The 25,733-nt window shown below is 32.1% G+C and overlaps 1 protein-coding gene across 1 annotated transcript in view; it reads right to left on the bottom strand.

Annotated features, from left to right (window-relative positions):
• The window catches only part of CADM2 (cell adhesion molecule 2), a 243,622-nt gene that overhangs the window by 54,484 nt on the left and 163,405 nt on the right, over positions 1-25,733 (bottom strand). The window lies entirely within an intron of this gene.

Raw genomic sequence — 25,733 nt, 5'->3', positions numbered from 1 at the left:
ATTGTATTATACCCTCCTCAGAAGTCATACTTTGTGGCATTTGCTCTTATTTACTGTCCTGGCAGAAAGTTCAGGCTGAAGTCAAGGTGACCTTCTATCCCAAAGTTGGTATAATTAGTATCAATTCAGTGTTTCGCCAAGCTTACACAGGAGGTTATTAACCGTGTTTCATGTGGAGTGTCAAAGAAGCAAGGGCAGTGCTGGCAATCTTTTCAGCTTCAAAGGCACAGTTCATAAATTTAATTCATTGGTTAGTAAGAAAGATACAACCAGTTGATTAATGATTTTTAAAATAATTTCAGAGATGTTCTGGAAATACATTTATTCATATATGTAGGCCAAGGTTTTAAAATATAAAACAGATTATCCTCCTAATAATAAGTAACTCATTTATTCTTAATATTTTATAAGCGATGTGCTTTCTGGAATATAATAATTACAGAAATTTTTAAATTAATATTTATATGTGTATGCATATTATATAAAAATGACTTCAAGAAAATGGCACATAGTCTACTAGGGAACATTTTCTTTTCCTTCTTAGAGGTTGTTTTGCAGGAAATGTATATATTATTAGATTATATTAAATCTAGAATTATTATCATAAAATCAATTAAGACACTCACATTTATACAAGTAGAAACAATATTAGTAGAACTGTTTACTTAAAAGAAATATAAACTAATGGAACAAGATTTCTGTTTAAATTTATCTAAGCCAAAGAAATAAGCTTAAAATGAAACTCTTAAAAATGTTTGATGTTTTAAATTGCACAAGCCACAAGAATGCCCTTAGAAAATAGAATAGAGCATAAGTGTTCTGCTTCCCTTAATAGGTGGTATGGGGAAGAAAATATGAATACCGTTTTCTTCAAATATTTCCTAAATGCCATAAAGAAATAAGTAAATATTTAAAGATTTTCAAACTTTGCAAGAGTTCACCTTCATACAAGTCAGAGGCAAATGCTCCACTTGGTTTCAGAAATGGTTATACACAACAAGTGATTCTTATTCCAAATAAGATCTACTAGAATAGAAAGAATAACTTTAGCACCCTATGCTATCTTGGAATAACCTAATCTGAAACATTGCCATTATTCCAATGTGTGGGTCTATAGCTGAGTAAGAGACCAGGACCCCCAGTCAGCGCTCCCACCCATGTCTGGCCTGTAGCCACTCCTTTCGGCATTAATAATATGGTACTTTCAGCAAGGTTGAGAGTGAGCATACATCATGCTTATTCTTTCCAAGTGAGAAGCATTTTTAATATCCTGTTTCCATTATGAACTATGTTTCATGTATTTAATTTTGAAACAGAGTCAACTTTATATAGTAATTATGGTTTTTAAAAAGACTAGTGGAAATTTAGCTACACTCACAGACTAAATGTAGAAACCTATCTTTTTGCAGATAAGCAGGTCCCTCTATATGGATCATCTGGAGACTGAAATATTACTTAATTTTTGTCAAGTGAAAAAAAGCCCAACATATTGACACTTAATTTTTAAAAGCTCACAGCACCACAAATTGTGTTTTATTACCACCAATAAAATCAGAAACATTTTTAATAGCTAAACACTCATAATACAAGCTCATAAACAACTTCTTGATTTGCACACTTTGGGATTTAACTCTGTCAAGATGATATATTTTACCATTGCAAATGCTCTATTTGAATGCATTTATTATGACTAACTCAGAGCTATAATGATTTTACTCCATTCATTCTTTCTCAGTGCTGGTGTTTTCTTTTATTCTGATAAACGTTTCTTTATCTCTATGTATTCTATTTTTTAAGTATCTGTGCCAAAAAGGAGAGGAGGGCACACATTAATGAAACCAAATAAAAATAAAATATAGACTAGATTTTCTTTGACATAAAGGAAATAGAGATTAGAAGCACAGGTCAGATCATTATTGCTTTTTAACCTGATTTAATTAAATAGATGTTTCAGACAGTGGTTTGATGTGCTCATGTATGCATTTTGTGTTTAAGTTAGCATATTGTATTTTGAAGCCAGAGAAATGAAACAACAATTGAAGTAAAGGAATCTGCATATGAAAATACTATTTCATAAACAACATTCTAGGCAACTGCATTTCATTAAAAATGCCCACATTAAATATGAGTAGAATGTTACAATTCATCTCAATTTCTCTATACTGGCACAAAGTAAATACTTCGGCAATTTATTTTCATTTGATATAGCTTAACTTTGTGTATATGATTTTTTTCTACAAGTCACTAAGATTGCTTCAAGAAATCTTTAGAGAAGGGAGATCTTTCAAACAGCAATATTTTGGGATTATACTTAATGGTCAACCATGTCCCTAAATTCATATACATTTAAATAGTTAAATTTTATGATTCACATGATTTTAAAATTACAGTGGACCTTTAATTCTAGACTGGATCTATACTCATTGTAGATGTATGCTAAAATTCATTCTATTCTACATGAATAATTTAAAATATTTTACTTAATATTACATTTTTAGACGTAATAACTAAATTAATGTGTAATTTAATTGTGAAGAATTGATATTAAGTTTGTGCTTGACATTAAACTTTTGATTGCAGAAGCATGCATTTCAAAAAGACATCCACCTTGAATAAACATATTGCCAGCTGTAGCAAAACAACCAGGTAAGGAACTAGGCTGCCCCACCCGTGAACTTCTTTTTGTCAGAAAGCCCTGGGTAACCTAGATAACTGATCACCTTGGGTAGCCTGGTTTCTCCCTTCCTGTGCCCTAATTCCCATTCTTATGCTTTAAATTAACCAATAAAGGGTGAACCCACAAAACTCTAGACACCCCACCTTTGAACCCTAATAAAGGCAGAGCCCAGGTCTGTGCGCTCTCTTTCTCTTTTTACCTGTGACCTCACTATGTGGCCCTCCAGAATCTCTGAGTAATAATTTTGTTCCTCAAAAATAATAATCTTATAGTCAATATTTAGGAAACATGACTTCAAGGAGAAATCTACTGGTTTCTTGCTGAAGTACAGCCTGCGATCATATTAAGAACAAGGGCTGGTCCAACCTCAACATTTGGCCCTGGTGGAGGAAATGTCTGTGAGGGCTCCTAAAAGCAATAGGAGCTGAGGCAAGTGCCTCAAGCATTCCTAGCGAAAAGCATCACTATCAATAGGCTGGGACCAACACAACAGTACCCATCTCTAAATTTTGTGAGATTGGTCATTATTATTCTGGTTGTAGATAATTTGATAATGGTTGATTTCTTAAATTTAAAAAATATGTCTTTTGTTTTTGTTTTGCAGTGCCATTGTGAAATAAGGTACCATTGCAATTACCTCATTAGAGTTAATAAATTGGTTCATATTACTAGACAAATGGTATGATTTTATTAACAAAAAATTATTTCACCATTTTAAAGTCTGATGTAAAACTAAATCAATACTTGAATCAGTATTTCATTTGGATTTTTACATGGATTGTACAAACAATTTCATCATCACTTTTGGATTTATTTTTTCCTATCCGATATACTGAAATGCATGAAGTATTTGAACAGACCCTTAGTATTAGGACAGGGAGTATATCAGATATTTCACATCTTCTCTCCATATATGTCATTTCATTTCTATACTTGTAGTGCAATTACAGTCTTACAGAGGCAGAGACAGATAATAATTAGGCATTTAGGAGTTCTTCTGTGTTGGTAAGTACAAAAGATTAAGTTGTGAATTCTAATTTTAAAAATCATGATAAATAGACATAATCACTGATATATCTCACTGTGTCTCATATATGTTTCTTGACTTTTCAATACCTTTATATCATGATCTGTAAATGAGGGTGCTTGCTGTTAAAGATTCCTAGATTATGAGATAGTTTATATAAAATTAAAATTATACAGTATGATAAAAAATTTTTAAAAATGCTTTCAAATTAACGATACCATGCAAAAATAATATTAATACTAGAAATCACATCAGGTCATTTGGAAGCATTTTATAAATTATCATATTTAACTCATTAAACTTTATCTCATTAAAAATTTATTACAGTGACCTAAAAAACCCCAAATTTATAGAAGAGTACATATATAGATATATAGATATAGATATACAGATATATATCTTTTGAAATAGTTGAGAGGATTAATCAGGCCACTAGTCTTAAAAAGTTGCAATTTCTGTAAGCAGAAAATTAAAATGTGTTGTAGCAGTGATGCTTTGTAATGTAAATATTTAAGAGATCTATAAAATGTTCAGGTTTTATGTATATGATAAATAAATAAGAACCCTATAAAATTCATAGAATATTTATAAATTGTTGTTATAGTCAAGGATAGATAAGTAAGTTCCATATGCTCTAGTGCCATTTTAATATTTAATTTTTTCACATAATCAATTAAAAATAGGTTTGAAATTAAAATGTAATCAGTGCACTAACACCAAAGAATTTTGCCAGAATTAAAACTAGAATTACTATAGGAAAAATATACCATTTCAGATGCAACTACATGTGAACACACTTGTTTTACTTAAAAGAACTAAGCAATCATTGTCATACATTGAATGCTGATTATGTTGCCATAACTCTAGGCATTATCCAATCCTCAAGGCAATCTGAGAATTAAGTGTTTCTCATTTTTCTGACGAAAATGCTGATGCTAAATTTGGTTCATCGTCTAAGACCAAAGACTTTGTAAACAGAAGAACTGAAACTCACACCTAAAGATATCTCTCAGGCTCACTTATTCTCTGTCTTTCTCATGACTGTTCAGTTTGCTCCCTTCTCTGTGTTATAGCACCCTTTTTTGTAACAAGGTACTGCTAATTGCCCGCTTTTCTTCCATATGGTTGAAGCTCCTCTCCCTGCACACAGGGATGCATTTCATGTACAAACTGAAGAGATGTGCAAATTCTCAAGGTTATGACTAACAATTTGAGTAGTTTATTTTGGTCTATTTTATCTTGATTTTTAATAAAGCTACAGCTATGATTCTTTATTTTTAATTGGATGTTTATCATATCTTAGGATAGAAAACTCAGCAATGGCAGGGGTGGTGAAAGAGTGTAAATGGAGATATGAACAGTGATTCATTTGTGGTTATTTATTAAATAAGTATGTATATAGTGAGATAAATGTTATAGTTTATGAAATTTGAAGAAATGCCATTTAAACCTAATAAAATTAAATACAGTTAGCTTAGTAATTTAGATTACTGAATGAGATAAAGGGATGAAGAAAGTAAACAAAAAAAATTGGCAAGCTGAAAATATTTAGTTCCTAGCTTTTCTTAGGAAACATATTCTTATTATATCTTTTAAACTATAATTTGGAAACATCTTTCACTAATTTATAGATAAATGAATTCCACTTAAAATATAATTGCACCTGAAACCTCTAATTTAATAGGTAATGCACAGCTAAGTGAATATCATATAAATTAAAAGGAATAGAGTACAAAAATCATAAAATATTTATTTATTGACTGAATCCCCACCTCCTTCAAATACGGAAGAACATTAATCATGCAGGTGAGCTTGGTGACTTTCTTCAATTCCCAGTTGTTCGTTGAAGGTAGGAGGGAAAAATAGACATTACACTAACATTCAATGTTGGTGCTACTATTTTTTCTGTATAAAGTAGATGCGATGAATTGCCTAACTCATAAAATACGTTTTCTTTTCACATATCTTGGTGCCATTTGAAAAATAATATCTTGCAGCTGTTAAGTAAAAAAAGAAGGAATGGGGGGTATGTGTGTGTGTGTGTCTTCTTTGAGGTTTATTTATTTGTGTGTTCCTTTGAAGGAAAAATAAATTTTTTCAGCACTTTTGAATTCCATGGTGTAAAGTTCACAAAACATCTTAGGAAACCTTTAAAAAATGAATTTCCTTGAAAAAGTAGAAAATTGATTTCTTTTTAGCAGGCTGGTTAAAATGGAACAGGTAAGAGTCACTTAAGATGCATGTGAACAAATATAAAAGATTTGTTAAACACTTCACTTTGAAATAAAATATTTTCTATTATTTTAGCCTAATATATATATATACTCACAAAGAATATGAATATTTTTCATTAACTAAGTATAGACACTGATTATTTGGGGGAAATGCATCAATTTAATTGCTAGGGATTTCAGATACAATATGTTTAATCCCCATAATTTTAGGACCTGGCATAGTGCCATTTATATATACAGCAGGTACTTGATAAATATTTATTGAAGAAGAAATGAACTAGGCTTTTTTTTGTTATATTAGGTCTTTTAAAAAAAGTTAAGTCAATATATATCTCTCACCTTTTCCAACAAAGTGATTTGTTTGTACAGTCAGAACTTAACAATATCATAGAGATTTTGTTGGTAAGCAGTAAATTGCATTTCATTTGAATTACTGTTTGTAAAAATATCTTTAGAAAAACAATAAATTAAAGCAAAGTAGAACTTTAGATATCTTACATTTCATATAACATCATAAAGTATTTTTTAACTTATTCTTCATTTTTATTATTTTTCTACTCATTTTTATATAAGTTGTTATAAGAATGATCTTTAAACTCTTCTACTTATAGATTTAGCTCAAATACAGTTTTTTTAGTAATACTAGGTTCTTTGAGAAATTCTTATTGTTACTATCATCAAGCTTTAGCTATCAATCTTGTACACTGTATAACAGAATTGACCAAATTATTAAATATTAACAATTATTAGATACTAAAATATTTTTCTGGAACAAGAGAAAAAGTAATATAATAACTATAAAGTAAAAGCTAGCAGCAACTCAATATAATATTGAGAATTACTAAAAATTCTAAGAAACACAAACAGTCTAATTGAACAGTCTTTACAAGTGAAGGAAAATAATATTAAGTCTATCCTTGACAAAACTTTAGATATATATTATTGTAAAGTCCTCATGATTTCAAATTAAATTGTTACATTTAACACATATTAGGACAGCCAACATGACACAAAACATGTATAAGAGTAAATGACAGACTTAAATAGGACAAATTGTCTCTGAACATTGCTTATGCAGAAATAAAGTTTAAAATGTGTATTTCTCTAATGTGCTCAAACAACTTTTTATTTTTTCATCATCTACTAACCACTTAAAGACTACTCAGAAATGCTTTTTTATATTTCTGAACCATGACATAATAATTATTTTTGCCCTTAAGGATTACTTCAATATCTTTTAGGTTGCTCTGTTTGAGACAAACATACTTATTGGTAAACTGATGCCAGAAATTACTCATGGAGCCAACCATCAATTCCTGTCATCCTGGACAAGTCTAGAACATTTGCTTTCAGAACATTCTGTTAGTAGAATAAGTAGCTCCACTCAGCAAATCACTTTAGGCTGACATATTGAATATTTACCTAAAAGTTCTATGTGGCAAATGGTTTATAATGACCCCTGTATTATGCCACTTTTACAACAAATTCAACACTGCAGGCATTTTAATCTAGTTGCAGAGGAATAACAAATCATTAACATTAAACTAGGGTCTTAAAAAAAGCAAAAACTACCTCTGCATTTTTGAACATCTTATTTCTTTGCATTTATAGGGTAAGGAAAAAAAAAAAAAAACAGTGTCCCATGTTCACATTTTAAACTCTCAATGTTGCAGAGCTCCATATATTCTCAACCTATATTCTGAAACATTTTCATGAGTCATAATTGACACTAAGAAAAATTAAAATGTACCATCTTGTCTCATATTTTATTCCAACAACCCTAACTGATAGTAACTGAGGTGACTTACTTACTTCTTAGAAGTAAGTAAAATTGGATCTCTATTCCTCTACCCTTTATAAAACCTATAAAAGCTCTATTTACTGTGTTTTCCAGGCCATAACAAAGAAGCATACTGTACCTCGTATGTTGCTGGATGTTGCAGATGTGGTTTGGCTGGCTGTTATGGCTACAGTGGTTGTGACTGTTGCAGTGGTAAGGGAGGGGATGATAGTAGTGGGAAGCAAAGTGTTGGGAACATCTGGTGAGTGGAAAAAGAAATATAAAACAAAATCATATCATGCAAACAAAAGAGAAACACAAATGATTCAAATTACAAATACATATATCTTATTTGGGTTTAACTTTTAACAGGCTTAAACAGATTATCAGGTACAAAGCTGGTGGTACCACGCAGTTCTTGTCATTTTTTTTTTTCATTGATTTTTCATGCTCCTACACAAAGCAAAAACTTGGAGCAATGTTTGATTATAAGCAGATTGCCTGCAATATTTAGAGTAAAACTTAAAATGACAAGAATTCATTCGTTCGCTGAGTCGTTTAAAAAGTTTGACATGCAGTAGCAAAATACAGAGAGGTAAAACAGAAACTGACATGCTTTGTCAAAGAAGTAAACAAAGAAACAACACAACAGAAAATAAACACAAATAACACCACCAGATAAGATTAAAGAAATGTTAACGATGGATGAATATATGCATGTTAAATACTCTTTGATTTTTTTTTAGGCAAACAATGATAGGAAATAGGATGAAAGCAATCTTTAGATACAAACAAAAAAGAAGCCAATTGTTACTATTATTATTACCATTACTTTGCTTTTCCTTTTCTCACAAATGGTGTTAATGTACAGTTTAGAATCTTATAATTCTTACCCTGATTAGCTGGTAACGCCTTCTAACAATTTTGCAGTACCTAGGGGTCTTTAACAAGTATTGGGTCAACTAGCATGGAACTCAATATTCTGAACTGTTTATGACTTATTTTATTTGGCATACCTAGGAGAAGTTATTGAACATATATCTGAACCATAACATTCAACCCCTAGTCCATAATCAGTCAAAGTTGGCAAAAGTTGACAGTAGATTCAAATACAGAGAACATAAGAAAGAGAAAAAATAGCTTAGAGTTTAACACCAAAATCTTCCTTCCTTTCACTCAAAAGCAGCTAAAACTTTGAAAAGCAGCATAGAGAACACTGAAACAATATAGCCGGTGTCAAGCAATGAGAACTTCAGTAATATCCTCAGAGAGTCAAATCTTGTCTCAAGTGGATAGGCATATAATTTACACAGTGAGGAAATTAGAAACAGTTCACAAATTACCTGTAATTACTGTGCTGGGGTTTGATTTCACATGTTTGCTACACAGCTCCTATATATTCAGAGTGTTTGACAGATTATTTTGCTATTAAAAAGCTTCCTGTCATTCTCTCAGTTAAAGTCTCTGAGTCACACCAAATTTTTTCTAGTTCCTTACTTCTGATAAATAGCCCTACTCAATCCTCAGACTTTAACCTGCTGAATTCTCTATGCTGGAGACATCAGAAAACAGCATGAGATCACTCTCTTATCTTTGGTATTTATGTCTACACCTGTTTCCTGGCCAGTCACATTAAGAAAACAACCTTCTGAAAACCCAATGGTGCTACATTAATTACTAGAGAAAATGGGTATTGTCTGGAGTGCGATTACCATGATCATAAAGTAGAACTGACTTCAACAACATTATAAATGAATAAATATTATGTATATATGCACATATGCTTCTTGTTTACTAATTTCTATAATAACTTCTTATTTTCATTGTAAGCTTTCCTAAATAGTTCAGGCAGGCTGGAGGTAAATGAAAGACATTTTCTAAATTAAAAAAAAGTAATTTTAATTTTCACACATTTCCAAAATAGAAAATAATACATTCTTTGTCTGTTAGCAAAATCATTTGCTCATTAGGATCTCAAAATATATGTATTTCATTAGTGCAAAGGGAAATATCTTCCGGGGCTAACAAATATAAGAATATACAATAATATCAGTCCTTTAAAACTCCATGGAAAGAACCCAAGATTACCAAACCTATCACAGATTATAAAATATTACATTATTTGCTATCAGACAATGGGTTAGAATAAAATTTCATTGTATCTGAAAAGGAGTGTTTCAAAACCAGCTATATTATTTGATTCTGGAGTGCAAATAACAGACTTTGGTGTTTTTTTTTTCTTTTTTTTAAGCCAAAAAACCCCATATTGTTTGGATTTTTTTTCTTACTTCATATCAACAAAGATGGGTAATAATTAACTCTGATTTGTTTTGGAGATAGTCTATATATTTTCATGAGCATTCTTATATAAGCCAACAATATCCTATTTCCCATATGAAGATGCATGATATATAGGGTTTCACCCCCCAGGCTAATATTCAAAAAACATTTAAAAAATGGGTAGTTTTAATAATTGTTAATCCACTTTAAGAGAACTGTCCTAGAGTCTTCTACAGGGTCCAGATAGATGAGATAACACCACTAACCATTATTGACTCATAGTCTGGCTCTTGCTTATCTGCTCGTCATTCTCATCTTCTCCCCTTGACTTCATATGTACCTAAAAACAAACTGGCTAAAAGCAATTTGATGGAATGAGCCTTGGCCGATATGACAATTGGGTCAAGAAAATGACCTGTCAAATAAGAAATCTCTCCCAGTCACTGTTACATATTTTTAATCACTAGTAACATTATTTCATCCTACATGTTCTGAAACATTTTAAACACTTGCATTTTTGCGAAAATTTTGAGGGTTTCATCATTCTGTTCTTTTTATCACACATTCATGTCCATCCAATTATTTCAACTCTATTGTGAAATAGCAAAAGTTGAAACAATCTTAATATTCAGTACCAGGAGATTAATCAGAATCAACTACAACTCAACAATGTAAGATTAGTTGGAATTAGTTGGAATTCTCAGAAAGACCAAGGAAATTGTGTGATATTTCTCTTACCTAAACTTTCTATTGTTCTGATTTTATTGCTGTCAGTCTCCCCACTTGGCAATTAATCTTTGAATAGAACTCTGCCTACTTTATTGTTGGTACCTTAGCACAATTTAGAAGGTCAATAAAAGTTTACTAAATGAATTTGTTCATAGCATTATAAAACTAAAACATATTTTAGGGGATCTAGAAAAGTTCACTTTTTTGACAGGTCAACTAGTCAATATAGAACTAAAATATTTCATTACTTCTGCTCAAAAAAAAATTCTTCTCTGTGTTTAATACATACAGACAATTTTTATTTTCTGAAGGATACATTTTCAAGATTACAACCTACAAATTCTTTCTTCAATAAATTGCCTTGCTAACAAAATGAATCTTTGCCTACATATCCTGCAACTCTGAAAGCTGTGTGAGCCTGACCTGAGATTCATGTATTCCACACCACCTTATGAACTCTCTCCATTTTCAACCGATTTGAGACTTTCCAAGAAAGGGTGTACGGAGGGTGTACGACCAGGAGGGCTCACTAAGTAACTCTCATTGTGATCAGTGGTGAATGAAATCAACAAATTTATGAGTTGTCTATTATTATCCCCACTTAATGGATGAAAGAACTTTGAGATAGAGTTTCTTCATCTTGAAAATCACACACATATGTATATATATGTATAAATATGTTATATTATAGAGAATATTTTCTTAAACCTAAGTATAATGGAGAGAGAAATTTCTCTAACACTCCCATCTCAAGATCATTTATTTTATCTGCCTGATTGTAACTCTTGTCAAGGCAGAAATTAGTAAAATTCTGAGCTGCCTTCCTAAGTCCAAACACCCACCTCTTTGGTTTTTATCCTACAAATGAGTGGCAACATTTGGAAACATTCAGCAATTATTTTAAAGGTCCTGGTTTGATGCATTCACTTTTGGCCTTTTATTTAAACATTGATTATGAGAATGAAGCTACATTTTCATAAGGAAATACGAAATTGGAAACGAGTAATAATAATTTGCCTTAGTTTTAAGGTATCTAGAATCCTGTACCTTTTAAAAACCATTATGTTGTTACTACAAAGAATACTCAATCAAATATAGTACAGGATAGAAAATGCAGGTCATTTTGTCCCCTAAGACGCATCCATTTTTATCTCTCCAAATAATAAAAATACATTGATTCATATGCAGAAGAATTACAAACATGTGCACACACATAATAAAAGTAAGTTACTCCTGGTTCAACATTAATTTACTAATTCTGTTTATAAAGCCACATAATCTGCAATCATATTTATATTATAAGTAATTTGCTGAATATGACTTAAATTTAGAAGATTTTAATATATGCCTTACATGTTTATATCCTATGATTTAAATGGACACTAAGATAACTATAAATAAAAAATAGAAAAATTAATGGTATGCAATTTATGAATATTAAAATTCAGGAATGATAACTGTCTAATAGACAGGTCAGTCAATTAACTACATGATATTTCATCTCTGTTTTCTACAATACAAAGATGGGCTCAAATTTTTTATTGTTATTTTCCTTGGAGAGCATGTTAATTTAATCAAATACTGTTGAATTTGCTTGGAAAAAAAAATGGTTAAAATAAAAAGTTCAGCATTTACAAAAGAAATTTACTGTATTATATATTTTCTAGATGTTAAATTATAAATAATGAAGTTAGTAATTGATAAAATATGTAGTGCATAAAAAAAGGTATCTTGAGAAGTGCACAAAGTGAAAATAACTAGATTTTATTTTTTAATTTTAGTTTAGATCTGATCAGATAAATTAGCAAATATAAATTATTCAGATATAATTTAAATCCAAACAAGAGAAACTTCAATAAAGTTCTTCAAAATCAGAAATAAAAGCATATTCTAGTTAATAAGAAATTTGTTTGAATATGATATAAAAATATTTTCAAGTTGTTAAAAATTTTTATCAGAAAATTATACATATATACAAATGTGTAACACCAGATTCTCTGAAATTGTGATTATGTGTTTAAAATCTTTGCCTAGCACATTAAATCTTAGGGGACTACTTATTTACTATATACTAAAATGGATAAATCTTGCTAAAATAGCTTCATGATTTAAGTAAGATATTAAAATTAATTCATAGAGGTCTATGACTCATTATCTAAAACTTTATAGTTTTAGTGAAAACTATAGGATCCATAGTAAAATCAGGGATGTCCTTTAAAGGAAAAATTTGAGCATTTTTATTGACAGGAAACTGAGAAAAATAAAGGTCCCAGGCATGAAAATATTTGCTTATAGTTTTCCCTACACATAAGATGTGAATTAAAATAAATTACAGTTTTCATTTGTTTGTAACATATATAAAGTGCTATTCTGACATAAAAGGAAAATTCAGGAGTATTTCAATAATGTCAGACAGAACCCCAAATCTAGTCAATTGCACAATTGCATATTAGTGCAGACAAAGTCTAAGTAGGCTGCAAAAGTTACTCATGTGAGTGAATGTTGGGTTACAAATAAATGCAGTGTAAATACTGTGGGTTACTTCTGTAAGAACCTATTCACTTGCAGAAACACAATTTTAGCTCACACAACAAAGCTGTTGAATCAGGAAACTAAAATCTTTGTGTCCAGATTCCATGGCTAAACTTTGCTATGATAAATTCATCAGTCCACCATGTCTCCTGCTTAACCTACATGACTCTGATGTGAACTCCAAACTGCACCCACCATTGTCTTGAGATGTCTCAGTGTTAAGGTTTTCTGGAACAACAGGGGCTAGAGTTCTTCAGAGCATACATATGCCTGGCTTCTTTTCTTTATTTCTTATAGTACCAAGTTAACATAAACAGAAAAGCAAAGCCTGGAGCACAAGACATCTTCCCTGATACAAGTGCTTTCCCCAAGTTCTAGACTCAGCTCTTTCTGTTCTCTTTGCTGCCATGTTCTCAGAGCCACATCCTGTTTCACAACATTAGTTTTCTCTTTCTTGTCTATCTTTCAAGTCCAGTTTAAATACGATCTCATTTGTAAAGCATCCCCCAATTCTGTAGTTAATACCTTCCCTCAGCGTGCTTTCAAGCACTTTGCACACACCTCTACACATGCTTATTATACATTATATGACCATGACATGTATATTTATGTACCTATCTTTCCAATAAACTGTAAGCTCAATCTTTATAAATCAACTTGTCTTTGTTTTTAAAAATATAATTTTGACTTGGGACAAATTTACTCTGACCCAACCCCTCAGTGTCACCCAATCTCATCTTAGAATAGTCTCCCTTTTCTTGATGTACCTAGTAAAACACCACTCTCAAGTTTCAGCCTGATTCCTACCTGCTCTGTGAAGACTTCCTTGACCAACTAAAACCCAACTGATTTCCCTTCTCTGAATACTTTTTGTGCTTTCTGAGTTTATCTCTGCTTCCCTCATTTTGTTATCTATACCCCTCTGCCATGACAAAGATGTTTACATTCATGACACACTACTATGAACACACCCAGGGTTATGTGTCTCTCACTAGCTACATAGCTCTCTCTCTCCTTCCCTACTTATCAAAATACATGTGTAGCACTATGGTAACATTTAAAAATTTTCTCTAATTAACATAATCAATTAATACACTCAACTATTCTAACTTTTATTAATAATAAAGTTCACAGTAAACAGAATACATATCAGAGCTCTTCATGAAATCAGTGGTTGAAAACTGGGAGGCTATCACTTTCACTTGGCACTTAATGATTACTAGTGTTTTCTTTTGTTTTTGTTTTTTTTTCATGAACCAATAAGATGATAAGCTAACAGAAGAATTAGACATCAACTCCATGGTATATTTCTGTGCTTCCTTAGGGTACCTAGCTCTATGCTTTGAATTTGACTGGTGCTTTATAAATAATGCATCTTTTGGTGGTAATAGCAATGTTGTCAATAGATAGGAAATGGTATCATTTTTAATAACATGAATCAGTAATTGAGCCTTACACATGGTTAATCTCTGTAAAAGACTGTCCTCTCTCCTCCTTTTACCATTCATGCGGTAATTTTTAGGAATTCCTGCTAAGAGTCTTCAAGTCTAAAAAATTATTTAAAAAATTAAAATGCAGCATACTGAAGAATCTTATATTCCAAATGCAGTCTTTCAATGTTTTTAAAAGTGGTGGAGCTCTAAATCACAATATCCAATTCAAAATAACAGAAAAGGGGCCCTTTTGTTCACATCCTAATGAAGGAATTCGAAAAATGCAAACACATTTTGTTATTGGAGCTTATTAGAGCACAACAGATCCTGTATAACCTTGTCAAAATGAAATCAGTTGCAACAAGCACTGTATACAATAAACTGAAGAGTGGTACAGCACCTTTTTTCCAATAACGAGCTTTTCAGGTTAAAGGTATGCTCTGTTCTCTACAAATTCAGTGTACAATAATTTCTAACTTGTCAACATCTTTTGTTTTGTGGCAGTTTCTCTTTTTAAAAATTGCATTCTGGCCCATTCAGAATGGATTTTCAGAGCAAAATTAAGTCTAAAGAGTCCCAGAAGCCCAAGCTGCTTGTTTCTCTCTAAGGACTAGTGTTCAATCGGGAGAAAAACTGCTACCATTTAGTTTGGACTCCATATGTCTACTTCCTTTCTGCTTTATGTCACTAACTCCCCTGGGTGGTCCCAGGATAATCAAGAGTGAATTCAAACCAAGGATTATTAGTGGAGATATAGAAGATTATTAGTGGAATATTATTAGTCACAACTCGATGTATACTAGAAGTATTAAGGTAAAAAGTGTCTTTTTGAAAGAAGTTATTCGCATATCCGAATTTTAAAAATAACAGGCATCCTTAACTTTACTGATAATTGCACTGCCATTGGAAGCAATTGTAAGAGGACAAGTTTACTGTATTTGCTTTTTTGCCTGTGCAGAGAAGGACGTTTATCTGTTCCCATTATATTCAGCTACATGTAGCAGCCTATTTGGGTTATAGCATAAGAATGGATAACAGTACCAAGGCTCTTACTTAAATGACAGCCACCAGGTTGACAAGGCCTCAACTAGCCAGAGCATGCCTCTTCTTCCAGAGCTGTATGGTAACCTCATCTGCTTCATAAAAAGGAGTCCTTTTAAAAATTAGATTTGAATGCATCCCGTTTCATGCCTCTGATAACTTCAACTGGCTTCACATACTAAATGGAATCCTCATACAATAAAAAAAAGCTCTTCTTGAAAAATGAAAAATAGAAAGTACTGCAATTTTAAACTGTAGGTGGTAACCAAAAGTCACAAGTAATTACAAGAAAAGTTGATGAATAAAATCAGTTTGTCATTTGAAAAGAAGTATGCATTTTTTTTCTTTTAAAATACTCTTTTACATTCCAAACTGACAAAGGAAAGTGAAATTTAAAGTGGGGAAAAAATACCTTTGAAGTGGATAATTCCATACCATTTAGCTCCACCTACTTCCATACTGGGAGTTCTTTCCAAAAAGTGCTTTACCGAAAAGTAAATCAGATGATTTGATCAAACACTTTAAGTTCTGTGAGGATGTCAGTTTCCTTTGAGAGAATAGTACTGTCGCCCATTAGAAGAAAAACTTAAACCAAATATAAATATACACAAGGGGAAGTATGATATAGTAGAAAATTACTGACTGAAAAATCCAGATATTTTGATTTTTCATTTAGGTTCTGTGACAAAATAACTGAGAGACATTTTGCCTATAATTTAATCCCTCTGCATCTATGCTTCTCCATCTAAAAAAACAGAGTTTAGACCTGGTCATTTATGCATAAATGATTCTTCTTCTTATTTAATACACAAATTCCATAAAAGAGTAACAATGGGTTCTGGAATCCTGAACTAAATATCCTTAAGGCTTAACTAAACTGTGCTACTGTACTACGTTACCAACTTGTATAAGTTAAAAACTGCTGTCATTAAATTGGAAGTTATTACACAGCACTAATTCTAATGAATTCTAATTTTCACATATATGTTTGTTGTCTGATCGATTTTTAAAGGTAGTAAAATGCATTCAAATATAATATTTAATATTGCAATATAAAAGCTTATTTAAACAAAAATTAAAGGAGAACTTGGGAGTGTTTCAAAAATATTATTATAAACTTGCTATCCTGTAACTTAAAAAAACCAACAAGGGCTATTTGTAGATACTTTTTGTGCAAGCATATTAATAAATAGAGTCTCTTGGATGTATCCACAACAGATAATCCCTAATAAACACTAAGAATAATGTTAAGCAGAATTGTGAAGAAATGCCTACTGAGCTCCACTTTCAATATGCCCTCCTATCACCTGTAACCCTGGAATTCAGAGTTCTCATGCAAAAGCAAGGTCTTTCTTAACCTTAAAAAAGCTTATTTAATAAACTAATTCCCACATGGAATTTGGTGACACAGATTGATAACCTTCCCCAAATTATTTATATTTAAAATATAGGCTCAATAAAGAAGTGAACATTTTACCAAAGTAATATATTTCTAATCGTGGAATTTCATATTCTCCTGGCTATGTCTCCTGAAATATTACAATTAATGAGGGGACCTTGAAACATCTGTGAAATTGTATCATGGTAAAACATATGAGTGAAAACACCTCACTGGTTTATTTTTACTAAGAAGTCCAGGCATAATTGAGAGTGTTTACTTATTTATTATAGGATCTCCAGTGCCTGGCCTAGCACTTTATATACAGCAGATACTCAAGAAAAATTTCCTGGAATAGTAAAATATTACTAGTAGTAATATCATTGTGATGTGGATTTTCAGGCCATGCCTCAGAGAAGTTTTACATCTGTTTACATTTAAAGATAAATGTTATCTTTATAAGAAATGATATATTAAAAAAAGAGAAAGGATATAGATTTCCAAAAAACAAATCCAGTTTTAAGTTAGCTATCGTCATAGAGTTTTGTGAAAAGATAAACAGACATGTGAAGTCAATTGCAAAACTCTTCTAATTTCAAAGATTTCTATTGGAGATGTGAATTCTTCTATACACAGTTATTCATACTGTGCACTGCTTAAATCTGTAAGGTGCCATTTACATATGGATTGCCAAGTAAATACATCTCACTTATTTTCCCAATATTGGATGAAAGTTAAAGGTCTTGATTTTGGTGACCAAGGAATGAATATCATTACCCTGATTTGGTTCAGAAGTTAGGGCAGTGTATACACACACACACACACATATACACTTAGGTATATACGTGTATATATATGTATGTATGTGAATATGAGTTTGTGCATATTTATGTATGTATATATGTATCTATACATACATACGTGTATTATTTTATTAAGGTTTCTTCTGTTGAAAGAGAGAAACAGAGAGATAAAGAAATTTAATCATTAAAGAAATATTTTTGATTGCCTGCTATTTAGAAGGCACTGTTCCAAGATAAGATTTCTGCTTCGTGCATATAATATATGCACATAAATGCATGCATATACAATATATGTACACGTGTATAATACACATATACATATACATGTATATATCTACAGTCAAATATACAACTAAAATACCAAATAATGATAAATGCCCTGCAGAGAATTAAAATAAAGTCATATGTGACTGGGAGCTGCTTTAGATAGAGTGGACAAAAAAAGGCCTCACTGAGAAGATTCATTTAATCTGAGATCTGAATTATAAGAAATCACTCCTGGAAAGACCATTCATGATGGCATTCCTTGTATCAATACTTCCTGGATAAGCATTCCAGGCAGAGGCAAAGGTCCTAAAAAGAGAACAGCTTGAAGTCTTAGAGGAGTTGAAAGAGGACCAGGGGGACAGAACTGCATGGAGAATGATGAAGTGTCACAGAGTAGGTGCTAAATCTGGGACTGATAAACTAGGATAATAAGAATTTGGGTTTTATACTAAGTGTGATGAAATGCCTTTGGCAAAATTTAAATGGGGGAAGACATGAAGGAATATGCATTTAAAATATTTATATATTGCAGCTGTGTGGAAAACAGACTGGAGAGGTGGAAGCAGGGAGCCCATTAGACAATGTTTCAATAGTCTAGGCTAGAAAGGATGGTGGAAAGTAGTGGACATACTGGGAGAATGGTTTGGAAACAGTGCCGGCAGAACTTGCTGATGAATTGGAAAGAAGGGCAGAGAGGATTCAAGGATAATTCTTAGATTCTGGAACAAGTATGTGATATGTTGTTACAATGTTTGTGAAAACTACCTTTTTGTAAGAAGCTACAAAGCAGATTTTATGTAAAATCTTCGTCTAGTTAGGCATGTCATTGTTTCTAAAAAGGAATGCCAAAAATTTCCCCCCATGGGCGATTGAATGTTGACTGAATTTCTCTAATGAATTAATGCATATATACTTGGGGAGAAGAGCTCTATACATTTTATAAAGCTATAATCTAGCCTTTTTTGAACATAAAAAAAAAATCTAGAAAGACTAAGTGCCACGGGTATAACCCTTCTGTTCTGCTTACCTTACTGCAATTGACAGAAAAGGTCACATATAAAGAGTGCAAGGGAAAACATTTTAAATGTTGGATTTGTTGGGTGGTGGAGTCTTTCTTCCCTTCAGACAGGAATGAGGGTTTTCCGCGTGGACATTTTAGTCAGTGATCCATCTAGGTACCACAGAAACATTTACTTCAGAGTGGTATCTCAATGAATTTTTACCTTGAAAGGTGAAACTTTATCCACTTTAGGCTCATCTTAAAGAGATGAAATTTAGCCTCAACTCCGTGTTGAGTATGCCTGTACATATCCACTTTTCAAAATGCTTTATAATGAAAGCAGTGCCCCTGTCTCCACTACTTGACCCCATTCCACTTCTCTCTGCAGAGTTCAACAGCATATTCATCCAGTCAGACGTACTCCTTTCCCACAGGCATCACAGCTCTCCCTGCTTATTCATGCCCAGAGATGCTATGTTTTATCTCAGCGACTAAAGAAGGTACTGTTTTAAGACTCATCCAACTAGTTTATTGTCTGGAAACTCTCAACTGGAGATGAGAGCAGCAGCCACAGGCTTCTTCCATCAGTGCACTCTTTGTTGTTCCACATGGATGTCTTTTCTATCCTTTTCTTCCTACACCGTATATTTTTCCATCTATGCTTCTAAAGAAAGCATCTCCAAAGGAAAAATGCTCATTATGAGCACGCAGAATTAATTTACCAACTGGTAGGTCTGTTTCCATGTGAGGAAACAGATTTTAGCTGAATCCCTTTCAAATGTTTGCTAGGCTGGCTGTACATCTGTCCATTAATCCAGTCTTCTCTTTCTTGCTCCCCACCCACTCATCTGAGCTCAAATATTCACTCTCTTATTTCCATTCTGATCTGTATTACCTTTCCTAACAGCACAGCTAAGCAAAAGAAATCATGTAGACCCTCAATGTTTCTAAATGTTTTGTTGCTGGATAATTATAACAGTAAATGTAAGTGTGACTGCCAACTTTTTAGTCTAGCTACATATTTACTATGAAGCACAGAAGTACATTCTTAATTTTAATTAATGAGAGTTCTCATTAGCTTTCAAATCATTGATAATCACAGAAGGAATATGTAAAATATATACCTTAAGACTACGAAAGTATGTATTATAATCATATTTGCTTAGTTCTAGAGTAAGACAAATTTAAAAACAAATTTAGGATATTATTTATGATATTCCTAATCTGTTTCATAATTAGTATGGCATGCACCTATATATGTATTATTTATTTTGCTAAATTTAGGATCAGGAACTAAAACCCTAAAGCAACTGAATTTATAACTTGTACCTTAGTTAAGTATTTGAAGGAGATAACAGATGGTTTGCAAATGTGTGCTAAAGTGAAAGAAAGGCTACCCTCCATGACTCAATTTCCCTCTCTCCCATGGTAAGCAAATTGACTGCAAGGAAGAATCAGCACCTGGGATGGGAATTGAAACTGCATTTACTTCTAGTCTCTGAAAGAGACAGGTATCTAAATGAACAACAAAGTTTGGAAGCTTGGTTTGATGCAGGAATCTGTAATATCTTGGTGTACAACATTGTCTCTCCATAATTTTGACATTTATTATTAAACAATAAAAGTAAAGTGAAATGAAAGTAGCAGTTGTGTCAATTTTTTTAAAGCTGGAAAGGCATATTTAATAGTTTGATACCTTTCACTAAATGAAAACACATAGATATTTCTAGGAGTAATATTCTCTCTTACTATAAAAATTAAAAACCTGAAACACTATTTTTATAATTGTTCTTACTAGCTAACAATAAAATGTGATGGATCTTATTCTATGTGTGTGTTATTTTTGAGGTAAATTATCCTGGAAACAAACAAACAAACAAAAAGCAATATCACATTTTTCATCAGTATTCATTTCAATAGATACATGAACAAATATATAAAACAAACCATAACTGTCAAGTGATACTTTAGGGATACAAAGTCAGCAACTGTCAGTAAACTGATTGGCATTACATAAACAAGCTTTTTATACTATTTCACTTTCTACTATAATAATAATATTAGTTATGAAAAATTTTACTTGTTTTTATATGGTCATACATATGAAATTTGCTAGAAAAAGCAAAATATGTACATATAAAGAAAAGTAAAAATGTGGAAAGGTGCATAGTGGGTAATTTTATTCAAAATAAGAATAGCAAGAGTTAAGATAATGAAGAAGTAATGAATTGTTATAAAAGCTTATTTCTGTAAATCAAAAACAGTGAAGTAATGGAAAAAAAGCAGTGGTAAGATAATTTTAAATTTCATTTAAGGGCTACTATGGTAATATGAAAAGTAAATTTGAAGAGAGATGGTGAGTATCATGAACAACGTTCTGGAATAGTGCATCTCAACTCTGCCATGACTGTGTGAGACAGCCCTGAGATGGGTCCTAAGTGGAGTGTCCTCTCCACTGAAGCTCACACTGGACTCCCTGTTACTCCTCTCCACAGTGTGGACCTCCCATAGTTAGTACAGCTACTGGTAGATGAAGAAATAAGTTACTCATTTTTTCTACTTGTATTACTGTATTTCTTCCCAAATTCTGGGGAGGGCAGATGATAGTAAAAGAGTTCCAGCACCACTGTCCACCTTCCATGTGTATTCTGAGGCATGGTTATGCCTTTCTCTAGCATGAGTGTGAAGGGAGGTCAAAGGCATTGGGATAGTTGAGGAGGAAGAAGTATAGGATTTGGGGGGAAGTGGTAATTTATGTTTTCCACTCTTCATAGATATTCTTTCAAAATTTCCCAGGTACTATAAATTTCTGACACTTCCAAAAGAATACTTTTTAAATAAATGGATGACAAATAAATATAAGGACTTGAATCGTCCCCAACCACAAAATAAGGTTAGTCTCAGGTCATTCTCAGTTCTCTGCAGCCATTCCTTGTGTGATGAATAGGTATATTCTATGATCTCTAGACTAAAAGATGGAGATCTGGGTAGCGTTTCTTTGAGGAGAGGATATTTTATCTAAACTTTCCGAACTTGATGTTGCATCAGAGAAACAAGGGTGATTATAACTTTTATCCTGCTCTCTCTATATTACTAATTTGCTATAGTGTTGATTTTTTATGATCTTCTCTATTGCTTAGTTAACAAGAATATAGAATTTTCTCATTCTTCAATAGGGATAACTTAATTTATGCTCTGGGTACCATTCAGGGAAGACTATGGGCAGTAAATTGTACACAACCTTTGGGTAAATTTTGTACCAGAGCATTGGACTGAGATTGCCTTAAGGTATCATAAGACTACTAGTAATATTATAATAATAATACTCTGATTTATTATATATCTATGTACCTGGCACTGGTGGGTACTTCTATTTATGACGTATGCCATTTGTTTATAAATAATCCAGGAGTACTGTGTTACTATTTTTTTTTAATTCCAGACACTTGGACCATGTTGTCACAAACTCTGAATATCTACATCATTGTATATCCATACTCCCATAACTCTTTGATTTTTGTACTATACTTACTTGAATGCTTATCGTTCATGTTTAACTCTAAGCTTCTTGAGTGCTATTCACCTTTGCTCCTATAGTACATTTGCACTCAGTGAATAAATGCTAAATATTTATTTGAGGAATGAATGAATATTTCCTTTGATCTGAGTTCTCCAAATAGTAAAAACAGCAATAGAAGAGCATATTTCAAGACCATTAATATGGAAGTAATTAGCCATTCAAAAGAAATAAATAGCATGAAAACAATAATAACATGAGAGTAACTTCAATATTTTTATACAGAAGCAAAAAACAAAAAACTACTGTGCTCACAGGAATTAATAGTATAACTATGGCTACTAATTTAACAGATTAATTTTTCCATTGCTGAGCTTGTTAATGAAAAAATGGTACCTTTTTTCCTAATGGAGTCTCTACAGTGCAAATGTTTCAAAAGTGTAATGTTTTATCTTACAGGTATTTGTATACATGTACTGAATTTTGTTAGGCCTTTCATTGAGAGTGAGAACCAGACTGGCAGTTTCAAATTACCATCTGCAATTGTAATGCTTAAATTTGCAAAGGTATCATGGGGGTTAGGGTGGAGGGGAACACTCCAGTGTCCATGACATACAAAGTCAGTGCTGTTAACAATTAAGTGTGAAAACATTTAAATAATGCACTTCCACTGACATCCAAAGAATAAAATCTAACCATTAGGATGGTACCGAGATAGCAGATGATTTCACAGCAAAGTGCTCTGACCTCCATCAAGTTAAGAATCAATAGAACCTAGGTAACTGTGGTAGAATCAAAGACAGTCTCAGCTCATGAAAGGCCCTTCTGTGCTAGAGCTATATTAAATTATCACAGCTAATGTAAAATCAAACTTGGTGTAAAAGATAAAAGGGTAAAGTTCTCACAAATGATCACTTATCACTCCATTCCGAAATGCATACAGCATTCATTATAGATTGAAATACCACTCAAATTTCATCATTTAGTTGGGTTTTGAAACAGCCAAACCATTAACAGAAGAGAGTAGCTTTTTATATTTACACAACCAGTGACTAATGAAACATTATACCCTGTGCGCAAAGGAGGAAAAAAAACCTTTATTTTGTAATGAACCCAATTGGAGCCCTTTTTAAACACAGTGTAATATGGTTTCACTGTTTCATCAAGCCTCTCATTACTTGTGTCAATAATCCTAGGTAAACCACTGTTGAACTTCACAGCATTTATCTAGCAGCATGAATAGCATTAATCTATGGGGTGCTTTTGATGAATTGTAGTTCAAAAAGCAAAGCCAAAAATGACTTCTTACAAAGTGCTCAGAGAAGTATTTATTAGAAATATGTCAACTGCCAACTACCTAAAGGTAGCTTGGCTATTTAGGAAATCATGCTGTTGGCTAGCTTGCAAACACTGAGAAAACATATGAATTTTCCCCACTTGAATTACTTTAAAAAAACAAATGACATACTTTTCATCTAAGTATATTATTTTTTCTGTCACTTCCCTTCTAATTCTCTACATTTTTATGCCATATTGCTTTCAACACAATGTGACATGCTATGCAACATGCCCCTAGGTTCCCAAAAACTGTTAGGTGAGAGAAGCGTTTAGCAAGTTGAGGGTGAATCAGACTTCATTTCCGTGACTGCAGGATCTAAACATCCAGGTCAGCACGAACTGAAAGCTACTCCTGGATCCTGCTCTAAGGATCTAACTTATCTTCTTGACACACTCAGTGGTTCTTATATTCTCTCTGGCAGTGAGCCTGGTAGGGTTTATCTACAGGGGGTTACTACATGTAATTCCAATTTATCAGTCTAATTTGATTAGGCTGATCTTTCCCAAAAGCTGGAATTTGCACAATTAATGAGATACTAGAAATTACTCTCTCAGCTCTGTTATCTTCAAGATGTTTATATGTGGAAAATCTATTCAATGCAAGACTTTGTTTGCCTTCAAGAACAAAAGTGTTATTAAGAACTGAGAAATGGTAGACACTAAGGCAATTTGAAAATAAAGTTGTAAATTGATTTAATACATTATTCTTTCTCCAATTTTGGCCTGTATCATAAAAAAGTAAACATCTTGGAAAAAAACACAAATGGGATTATTTTTCCCCTAAAATTAAATCCCTTTACAAAGAATTAGACTTTATCCCCCAAATTCCTTTTTGGAAAGGTATAAAATTAACCCATGCTTCTTATAGTTATTTTATACTTAGGTTCATGAGAAAGATTTCAAATAAATGTACTCCCTTCAGGATTTCTAAGATCCATTGGATTTATTACAGCATTGTGTAATTTTTACACAGTACTCATTCAAATACTGTAATATTGTGTAGAACACAACATTAGTCTTAAAAAAACGTTTTCTTGGTGAACTATATGAGAAAAATCTTACATTCTCTAATGCTTTTTTCTCTTGGAGATTCACATTGTACCCTATAAATAAACTCTGAGAAGTCTTGCAATAAAGAAACCTGACTAATTTTGTTTATTGTGATATTTATCGATTTCAGAAAAGTTCATCTTCGTCTAACAATATGTTAAAGCTACCTCATGAACAACTTGTCCTGGCTTTTGGAGTTTAGGAAAAACAGAGATTCTTTTTAATCTTGGGTATTGGTATGTCTTTTTGCCATTTTCCTATATTTACTCAAATTGTGAGATTATTGCAGAGGAGAAAAAAATGTCTGTGGGTGTTTCAAATTATTGTTCATAAGAAATTAGTGCAGTTTTCACTAGTATTGTACACCTCTGTCTTTGCTACATCTCGATTACATGCTGTCTCTCTTTGTAAAACTAGTAATAGTGATTATAAAGCATATTTTTATGATAATACTACCAAAATTAACTTAGGGAAAATATTGTTTTCATGATTCTGATTTATAATTTAAAGCATTTATTTGTAAAACGTAAAGAAAACCATTAATATGATTTACTATTCACCACCAAATATTATACAGTATATTTATAATAAAAAAATCTTTCACAAATATAAATTTTGAGTATAGGCTGTAATTTTATTAGTTTGAC

Source organism: Eubalaena glacialis, chromosome 6 (genome assembly GCF_028564815.1).
Source record: "Eubalaena glacialis isolate mEubGla1 chromosome 6, mEubGla1.1.hap2.+ XY, whole genome shotgun sequence".
Taxonomy (NCBI): domain Eukaryota; kingdom Metazoa; phylum Chordata; class Mammalia; order Artiodactyla; family Balaenidae; genus Eubalaena; species Eubalaena glacialis.
This window is presented reverse-complemented; position numbering and strand designations above follow the sequence as displayed.